Genomic DNA, 9,344 nt, shown 5'->3' on the forward strand with positions numbered 1-9,344 from the left:
TTTTAACAATAAAGCAGATGTATTACATCAACTGGTACAAGGAAGAATTGGTTAGTTACAGTAATGCCCACCACTGGCTGGTCTTAGGCCTAACTAGACAATCAAACTCAATGACTATAATAGGCCACACTTGGATAGGACAGAGGTTGGGAAACAGTATTCTGACCTGGCAGTGTCAAATGTGTTGCTCAGCAATAGTTTCATAGCAGCACACAGAGCAGTCCAAGTGGAGAGTTACATGTGAGAGAATGAGATCACAGAGGTGGGTGTGAGAGCCAAGCTCAAGTCCCAAATAGGAATCAGCATCCTGCGTAATCATCCCATAGGCAGAGCTTCCAGGCCACAAGTCCCAGTTACAAGTCACCACACTAAGGGAAGCCCAGAGCTATGGCTTTCCACTGGCGTTTATACTCCACTCATGGTCCTTGTAATCTAGATGCATTTTACCAATCAGGGCTCATTTTTACCATAAGTAATATAGACGTTCCAGCTCTGTCAGGTTTCTAGGGAAAAGGGGCTGGAAAGATAATCCAAGGTCACTTTTTTTCAGTGGAGGAGGATTGTTGTTAATCCTTTGCTCACAGGTACAATTGGTCTAAGATCTTCCTTTGCTTCAACATTAAGAAGACATTAACATAGAACAGAATAAATTCCAGAAATAGACCCACAAAAATATGGTCAATTGATTTCTGACAAAGATATGAGGGCAGTTTGGTAGGTACAGGATAGTATTTAACAAATGGTGCTGGAACAATTGGACACCCATAAGTAAAATAAGAACTTTGACCCTCAACTCATACTATATATAAAAATTAATTCAAAATGGATTGTAGATCTAAATGTAAAACAAAAAGCTATAAACTTTTAGAAGAAAAGAGAATCTTTATGAACTTGGATTAGGCAAAGAACTCTTATTATGATATCAAGAGTACAATGCATACATTGAACTTTATCAAAATTACACAAGTTTACTCTGCTAAGGACACTGTTAAGAAAACAAAAAGACAAGCCAAAGACTGGGGAAAATATTTGAAAATCACATATCCAACAAACACAGTGTGCAGAATACATAAAGAACTCTAAAAACTCAATGCGAGAAAACAAACGGCTTTATAAAAATGGGGAAAGATTTTATCAGACACTTTATCAGAGAAAATATACAGAAGGTAGGCACATGAAATAATGTTCAACATCATCGGTTATTAAGAACATGCAAATTAACACTATGATGAGATACCACTACACACCTATTAGAAGAGCTCAAACATTTTTCAAATAACAATACCAAGTATGTTGGCAAGGATTCTGAGAAACTAGAACTCTCATACATCTCTAGTTGCAGGTGCAAAATGGTGTCATCACTCTGAAAACAGTTGATCAATCTCTTATGAAGTTAAGCACACACTGACTAGTTGATTCAGCAATTCCATTCCTAGGTATTTGTCCTAGAGAAATGAAACTTCATGTTTACCTTCAAATTTGTACATGAATTTTTTTAGCAGCTTTATTCATAATAGCCAAAAATTGGAGAAGACCTACATGTCCTTTCATGGGTGAATGAATGAATAAACTATGTTATATCTATACAGTGCAACAGCACTCAGCACTAAAAAGGGATTATTCTTGATGAACATGGCAACAGGGAAGAATCTCTAAAGCATTTTGCTACATGAAAGAAACTAGACTTCAAACTATATGATTCTATTTATATGACATTCTGGAAAAGGCAAAACTATAGGTTAGACAACAGATCAGTGGTAGTCAAGGGTTAGGGCAGGGGAGGGATTTGACTACAAAGGGGTAGCACAAAGGAATTTTTTAGGGTGATGGAACTGTTCTGTATCCCAATTGTGGTGGTGGTTACACAAATATATGTGTGTTAAAATTTATAGAATTGTACATTTTTAAAAAGTTAACCTTACATATTAATTTAAAAGATAATAAAAGGTAAACCCAACTGATTTGGAACTATGTCCACATAAAACTTGCACATGAATGTTTATAGCCTCTTTCTTCATAATGGCCAAGAGTTGGGAGCAACCAAGGTGTTCTTCAATAGGTAAAGGGGTAAACAAACAGTGTTACATCCATACAATGGAATATTATTTACAAATAAGAAATGAGCCATCAAGCCATGAAAAGACATGGATTAATCTTAAATGCATATTGCTAAATGAAAGAAGCTAGTCTGAAAGGCTACTTACTGCATGATTCCAATTACATAGCATTCTGGAAAAGGCAAGACTATAGACATAGTAAAATATCAGTGGTTACCATGGGTTTGGGGGAGGGAGAAGGGTTGTACCGTGTAAAAATGCACCGTGGAGTTTTTAGGGTGATGAAACTACTCTGTATGATATGGTAATGGTGGATACATGACATTATGTATTTGCCAAAAACCCATATAACTTTACCACACAAAGATTAAACTGTAATGGATGCAATCTGGGGAGAAGTTCTTTATTGTAGTAAAAATACATAATGTTATATTTACCATTTTAACCATTTTTAAGTGCAGCTATCACAACTATCCATTTCCAGAACTTTTTCATCATCCCAAACAGAAACTCTGTCCCCACTAAATAGTAACTTACCCTACCTCCTTCTCTCCAGCCTCCTAGTAATCTCTATTCTACTTTCTGTCTCTATGAATTTACTTTTTTTAGGTACCTCATATAAGTGAAATCATACAATATTTGTCCTTTTGTGTCTGCCTTATTTCATTTAACATAACGTTTTCAAGGTTCATCCTTGTTGTAGCGTGTATCAGAATTTTATTTCTTTTTATGACTGAATAATATTCCATTTATATGAAAAGACCACATTTTGTTTGCTCATTCATCTGTTGATGGACACAAGTTGTTTCCACCTTTTGGATATTGTGAATAATATTGCTATGAACATTGTTACCCAAGTATCTGCTTTCCATTCTTTTGGGTATATACCTAGAAGTGGATTTGCTGGATCATATGATAATTCTATGTTTAACTTTTTATGGAACCTGCATTGTGTTTTCCATAGAGGTTGCCCCATTTTACATTCCCATTAGCAATGCACCAGGGTTCTAATTTCTTCCCATTCTTACCTTTTAAAAAAAATAACAGCGATCCTAATGGTTGAGGTGGTATTTCTTTGTGGTTTTGATTTGCATTTCCCTAATGGTTAGTGATGTTGAGGTTCTTTTCATGTGCTATCTGTATATCTTCTTTGGAGAAATGCCTGTTTAAGTTCTTTGCCCGTTTTTGTTTTAGATTGTTTTTGTTGTTGTTGTTGATTTTAGTAGCTTTTTATTTATTTTGTATATTAATCCCTTTTTAGATGTATGCTTTGCAAATATGTTCTCCCATTCTGTGGGTTGTCTTTTTACTATCTTGATAATGTCCTTTGAAGCACAGAAGTTTTACATTTTGATCAAGTCCAATTAATGACTTTTTCTTGTTGCCTGTGCTTTTGGTGTCATACCCAAGAAATCATTGCAAATCCTATGTCATGAAGATGTTCTCCTGTGTTTTCCTCTAAGAATTTTATAGTTTTAGCTCTTAAATTTAGGTCTTTGATTTATTTTGAGTTAATTTTTGTATATAGTATAAGGTAAGGGTCCAACCTCATTCTTTTGCATGTGCATATCCAATTGTCCCAACATCATCTGTTGAAGAGACTGTCCTTTCCCCATTGAATGGTCTTGGCATCCTGGCTGAAAATCAGTTGACCATGTATGTGAGGGTTTATTTCTAGACTCTATTCTATTCCATTGGTCTATGTGTCTGTCCTTATGCCAGTACCACACTGTTTGATTACTGTAGCTTTGTAGTAAGTTTAGTAATCAGGAAGTGTGAGTCCTCCAACTTTGTTTTTTCAATTTTTTTTTTATCATGAACATTCTCCTGGATGTGAAGTGGTATGTCATTATGATTTTGACTTGCATTTTCCTAATGACAAGTGATGTTCAGTATCTTTTCATGTGATTATTGGCCATTTGTGTATCTTCTTTAGAGAAATGTCTTTCCCCCACTTTAAAAAACTGGGTTGTTTTGTGCCCTTGTTGTTATTTAAATTCTGTATATATATTTTAACACCACAGACCATTATTATTATTGTTTTACAACCAATATTCATTAGGATTCACCCACATATTTAACCTTTTCATTGCTCTTCATACCTCCTTGTATCTCTGTGCTTCCATTAGAATTATTTTCCTTCTGCCTAAAAACTCCAGTTAGTATATTCTGTGGTGCAAATCAGCTGCTAAAGAAATCTCTCAACTGTGATTTGCTTAATTATCTTTATTTCACTTTTATTTTGAAAGGATAATTTTCAGGGCATAGAATTCTAGGATGGCAGTTATTTTCCTTTAGTGTTTTGAAGATATCATTACCTTTTCTTCAGGCTTCTATTGCTTCTGTTGAGAAGCCAGCCATCAGTTCTATTTTTGTGTCTTTCATGGTAACAAAGTTTTACCTTTCTTCTGGCTAATTTTAGGATTTTCTCCTTTACTTTAATTTTTAGTAATTTTATATGCTATTCTTAAGTGAGTTTTTATCTGTATTGATCCATCTTGGGCTCATAGAGTTTCTTGGATCTGTGACTTGATATGTTTTTATCAGTTTTGGAAAATTCTTGGCTACTACATTTTAAAATATTGCTTTTGCCCATTATTTTTTTCTTCTACTTTTGAGATCACTATGTGTTAAACATTTTCACTCTGTTTTATATGTACTTTATGCTAATTTCAGACTTTTCTACCTTTTTGTTTCTTTGTGTTTTAGTCTCAATATTTTATTCTGATCTATCTTCTTTCACTGATTCCCTCTGTAGCTGTGTCCACTCTGTTGTAAAATCCATCCATTGACTTTTTTTCTTTATAATTTATTTATTTTGGTGGGTTTCTCATTGCGGTGGCTTCTCTTGTCGTGGAGCATGGGCTCTAGAGCGCAGGCTCAGTAGTTGTGGTGCACGGGCTTAGTTGCTCTGCGGCATGTAGGATCTTCCTGGACCAGGGCTTGAACCTGTGTCCCCTGAATTGACAGGCAGATTCTTAACCACTGTGCCACCAAGGAAGTCCCCATCCACTGACCTTTTAAACTCAGTTCTTTTATTTTAAATTTCTAGAATTTCTGTGTGATTCTTTTCTATGATTTTTGGTTCTCCGTCAGGAGTCTCCATCTTGTCATTTAATTTATTATGCATATTAATCATAATTATCTTAAGGTTTCTGTTTAATAACTCCAAATGTCTGTATTTCCTATGGGTCTCTTTTTATTATCTATTTCAGTCTTTGTCTTTCTAAGAAAAATTCTTTTTTGGCTATGCGGCTTGCAGGATCTTAGCTCCCCAACCAGGGACTGAACCCAGGCCCTCGGCAGTGAAAGCATGGAGTCCTAACCACTGGACCGCCAGGGAATTCCCCCAAAAAATTCTTCATAATTTGAATCTGTGGACAATATCTTAATCCAGAGAGGATTTATCTTGCTTCTGAGGTGGAACTTATTATTCTCTTTTCCCTCTCTATTAGTTTATTAATTATACATTCTTTTACTTTTGATATTTTCCCTAGAGGTTACAACATTCATCTTTGACTTATTAAAGACTAACATAAATGTGTCCTGTTAGGGACTGAGTGAAAAAGGTAGGCTTCAGTCCTTGTAAAGGTGGATCTATTTCTACTTCATCCTTCCTTATAGACTATAGCCCTTTAGGGTCTCTCCTGAAAGTCTGAGGTATTTAACAGGGCTCTATCTCTGGCAGGTCCTGAACGCGAGTGTTTGTCCTCCCAGCACTGACACATCACCAGCTCTACGTCCAGCATCTCAGCATCTCACCTGCTGCGCTTGGCTCAGCCTCTCAGTCCCCACCTGCCTATTGGCAAATGCCTTGAAGAGAGAAGCCGAGTCAAGTGTGAGGTCACTCTCTGGGTTCCCTCTTTCCAGGATGTTGGCTCCCTGCAGCTCCTTGCTGCCTTAGATTTTTTTAAAAAAATGTTTTGTCAGGATTTTCTAGTTATTCTCACTGGGAAGTTTGCCTGAAACAAGCCACTGCCAGAAGCAAAGTGACATTAAAATTTGACATATTAAAATCAAATTGTCTTCCTCAGGGAAAATGGACTAACGATATCTCCTCATTACAGAAACACATTTAGGATAATTCATGTTATATATTGGATCTTCCACTTTATTTTCTGTTATTATTATTATTATTATTAAGTATGCATTAAAACAAAGAGTATGATTGCCTCCAAATCTGTACATTTTAATAAAAACCTAGCCTTCCTGAGTAATCAATGCCACTTTTTGGAAATCTAACAGTTAGAATTCATTCATTAATATTATTGTTCCCTATAGAGGTTCCTTTTCAAAAGACTTAATCTCAACTAATCTGGATTTAATCTGGGTAATTATTAGTTTGAATAATGACATATGAAACAACTGTTATTTATAAATAAAATTTAAGAAATATAAAAAAAATCAAATTGTCATACCAGTCTTTAAGAGGGATTCATTGGAATTCAAATACTACCCTCTATCATCCATTTAAAAGCTACATGAACAAGCCCTTTGTTAAGAGTGTCTTTCCAAATTTTATCCTATTTCAATATGTATTTTTATGCTTGTGAGTAATTTGTTCCTATGTACCCCATATGTAGGGGGAAAGAATGTATATGTATACATATGTATGTTTATATTTAAAACTTTTTCTTGTGACAAATTGTCTTCTGGATTAATTTATTATTGTAAGTATCAGTAGAATACAATTAATCTAAACATAAATATTACAACTTCGATAAATATTAAACATAAAAAATAAACTATTATTGGAAGTGCATGACCCATTGACGTGGACCAGGCTGATTTTTTTTTCCTATTCATGTATCCATGAATGAATATTACTTATTGCTAGCATTCAGCAATAATTTTATTCCTTTTTATAAAATAAGGTAGTCCTGAAGCTTTTTTGCATACATAAATATATAAAAATGAAAGAAGTTTTGTTAAAGAAATGTCATTAAGTTCTTTGAACTCCTTCTGATTTATTTTCCTAAATAATTCCATGGTATTCTGTTATCAAAAATTATTTCTAGTGAGTCATCATCTGACATCTCTTTTGGTTTTCTTTTAATTTTGTGGAATTCAAAGAATTGGAAACCATTTGACTTGCAAAACAGTTTTTTACCCGATCGCTGAAGTTTCATTTCACTTTCTCAATACTTATACCAATATTCCAAACTATTCTTTTGTTTAGAACAAGGAGAGATTGCACATTATGGTAGGATTAGAAGAGGTACATTTCTTATACTATTTTTTTTTTTTTTTTGGGTAAAGTCATTGTATATGAGAACAATTTCAGAGAAAGTTTATTTGAATTAGTGCAAATTAGTTCTCTTCAAATGATTCCCCTATGAAAGTCCTAATGTAGATACATTACTGTACAGATGTACAGATACTGGCAGCCCAGGCTGAAGACTTTAGAGAGAGAAGAGCCCTCCCACAGCAGCAGGTGGCAATAAAAATAGAAGCTAATGAGATGCTCTGTCTCTCTCTCCGCTTGGCTTGTGGAAGCCATCTGAATCCCTTTGGACCACACAGGCACTGCTACTCTTGGAAGAATTATGGAAACAAAAAGTCTTCGAGAGGAAGCTGATTGATTTCCTGCTAATAAGACAGTGGGATCAGAGACTGAATAAAAATTGAAAGAAAAGTGACCACATGTGTGTCACCTGGGCACGTGGAAAGTGTACATCAGTTACACACACCCACGTGGGTGCAGTGCATACACAGACACACACCCCTTCATTTTATCCTGCTCAACCCCACTCTGCAAGCTACTGTCCAGTGTCTTTCCATCATTACCAAAAATGTTCAAAGAGTATTTTACATTGGTTTTCTGCGTGTTCTTGCTTCTTATTCCCTTCTCAACCCACTGTTGTCCCCTTCACTCCACTGCAACGACTCTTGCTAAGGTCACGGCTGACTTTCTTGTTAAGAACTTGAGTGACCAATTTCGATCTTCTTTCTGCTCAAACTCATGATGGTACTTGATCCTCCATCTTGGAAACTGTCCTCTGTAGCAAAGGAAATATTCTCACATTAAGAAATGAATCAGCCACAGGTATTTATTATAGTGGAGCCTGAAGGGAGAAAGCCAGACAATGAATCTTAATGTTTTCTGTTTAAGAAGTGAATTTCAGATGCTTATATTCCTGTGGCATCACAGAACACAGAGGGTGAATTAATGGATTGAGAGACAGATGCCCTAGTATCAATAGGTACATTACTTCCTTCTGACTCAAAGACTGGGCAAGGACCAGTAGCACCAGCTTGCTGGAAATACAGAATCTTGCTCCCTCTCCCCACTATCCCAGACCTACTGTCTTATCATGTGCATTTTAACAAGACCCCAGTGATTCATGGGTACATTAGCATTTAGGAAGTACTCTGCTACATGATGGGTGAATACATTTAATTTCCTATAAGAAACATATTCTAACAAATATAATTTCCAAAACAAATATAGAATGAGTAAATAAAACTCCCCGTAACAAACAAGGTTAAAGATTATTTTCCAAAGGCAAGCTCAGTAAGCTAAAGTCAAGATGTCTCGAGGAACTTCTAGCTAACAAACAAGATAAGACTAAAAATAAGTATTTATTTGTCAGGAAGGAAACTTAACCTCAATCTGGGTTAAAGCTCATATTTTTAGTACGCTCAAGGTAAATGTTTTTTAGCGTAGCTACCAAAATAATGGTATTTTATTTAATAGTGCCGAGGATCAGTCATCATTAAGTACATAGTGCTTTAGAAAAATTTTAATTGCACTGGATTATTAATGAAAAGCTATGAGAAAAAAATAGACTTAAAATTTGCAGAGCTGAATTTCACCATGATACTAGAGAAACAGAATTATAAGAGAAACACATTTCTTCGTTTATTATTTTTTAACCGAACTGTGTTACAACTAGGAAACAACTAGGGCTGTAGTAATAAATTACTATGAAGTTGGTGACCTAAAACAACAGAAATTTATTCTCTCCCAGTTCTGGAGGCTAGAAGTCTGAAGTCAAGGTCTTACAGGCTCACGCTCTCTCAGAAGGCCCTAGGGAAGAACCCTCCCTGCCTCTTCCAAGGTGCCGGTGGCTCCAGATGCTCCTGGGCTTGTGGTCACATCACTCTAGTTGCTGCCTTTTCTTCACATGGGCTTCTCCTCTGTGTGTGTGTGTTTTCTCCTCTTCTGTCTCTGATAAGACACTTGTCATTGGATTTAGGGACTGCCCAGATAATCCAGGATGACCTAATCACAAGATCCTTAATTTAATTACATCTACGGAGACCCTTTTCCCAAATAAGGTCACG

This window comes from Balaenoptera physalus, assembly GCF_965194825.1.
Source record: "Balaenoptera physalus genome assembly, chromosome: 15".
Taxonomy (NCBI): Eukaryota; Metazoa; Chordata; class Mammalia; order Artiodactyla; family Balaenopteridae; genus Balaenoptera; species Balaenoptera physalus.